Source organism: Chrysochloris asiatica, unplaced genomic scaffold, assembly GCF_000296735.1.
Source record: "Chrysochloris asiatica unplaced genomic scaffold, ChrAsi1.0 scaffold00157, whole genome shotgun sequence".
Classification (NCBI taxonomy): domain Eukaryota; kingdom Metazoa; phylum Chordata; class Mammalia; order Afrosoricida; family Chrysochloridae; genus Chrysochloris; species Chrysochloris asiatica.
The window spans coordinates 2,076,126-2,077,742 of NW_006408675.1; positions in this window are offsets into that span (position 1 = coordinate 2,076,126).

Here is a 1,617-nt window from a genome sequence, read left to right on the forward strand (position 1 = left end):
CTAGGCTAATCTGCTACACAAGCCTTGTTTAAAGTATTGAAGAGCAAAGATATCAGTTTGATGACTAAAGTGCACCTGATCCAAGCCATGGTATTTTCAAAAGCCTCGTATTTATGTGAAAGTTGGACAATAAATAAGGAAGATCATAGAAGAATTGATGGATTTGAGTTATGGTGTGGAGAAGAATATTAAAAGTACTATGGACTGCCAAAAGAACAAACAGGTCTGTGTTGGAAGAAGTACAGCCAGAATGATTTTTGGAGGCAAGGATATTGAAACTTTGTCTCTCATGCTTTGGACATAATATCAGGAGGTGCCAATCCCTGGAGAAGGTTATTATGCTTACTACAGTGGAGGGTCAGCATAAAGGAGGAAGACCCCCAATGAGATGGATTGGCACAGAGGCAGCAGCAATGGGCTCAAGCACAGCAATGATTGTGACAATGGTACAGGACCTGGGCAGTGATTAGTTCTGCTATGAATAATGTTGCTATGAGTTGGAACCTAACAACAACAATGGTAAATTAGTAGAAATTGATTTCATTGTCCACTGTCCTTATTTTCATACCAGAATATACCTGTATATTGAGTTCTGTTCATGGGCATTTCTTAGTGTGCTAGACTATTCTAAGAGTATTAGAATTTTAAAGAAGGGCATATGGACAATTTTCTTTCTGAGTCTGTATGTTTACTTGTTGCTGGTGTTAAATGCTGTTGAGCTGGAGAAGTGGCTGGTTGGTTTGAATCACCAACCTTGCAGTTAGCAGTCCAGTGCTTATCTTACAGTGCTGCTGCTTGTATATAATATTTGGATTTAAATATTCAAATTAATTTAAAAATTCTATACATATTTCTTCATTGAAGTCCTGGTATGGTACTGTAGGTTAATACGCTGGACTATAAAGTCAGTTTGAACTACAAGATTGGTGGTTCAAGCTCACCAGTCGCTCCTCAGAAACCCTATTCAGGCACTTAACAACAAGAACAACAATTGCTTCATTTTCTTTTACATTTATGTTAATGTAGAAGTTGGATGAAAGGCTGATTCCCCTCCCCGCCCCCGTGCCCCCGTTTGTATGCTACCTGTTCCCTACCATACTGGCTACAGTATTTATATAGTTAATCCTGAGAACATTTTCTAATAGGGGTTGTGGTGGTAGTGGTGGTTGTGTGTTGGGGAGTCAGATCTGACTCATAGTGACTCTGTATAGGGCTTCTGAGACAGCAAATCTTTATGAGAGCAGAAAGCTTCATCTTTCTCCTCTGGAGCAGCTGGTAGATTTGAACTGAAGTTAGCGGTCCAATTCATAACACATTACTCTATCAGGGCCCCTTTTCAATAGAGGCATGTGGTATACATCTTTAATGACATGAGTTGATGCCATAATTCTGGACAAGTGAGACTAGAAGCAAATGGATGGGTGACCACTTACCTTAATGGCTTTGAGTTTGTGCTGCAAGGACAGGTACAGAATACATCTTCCCTGGTAAAACATTTCACTGCTTAGAAAGCTAATTTTATTTAAAAAGAATTTCCCTCAAATTTTCTTGACTCCCTGAGTATGTGTGTTTATTTATTTGGGGAAGGGAGGGTGATATGAATAGTTCGGACTATGT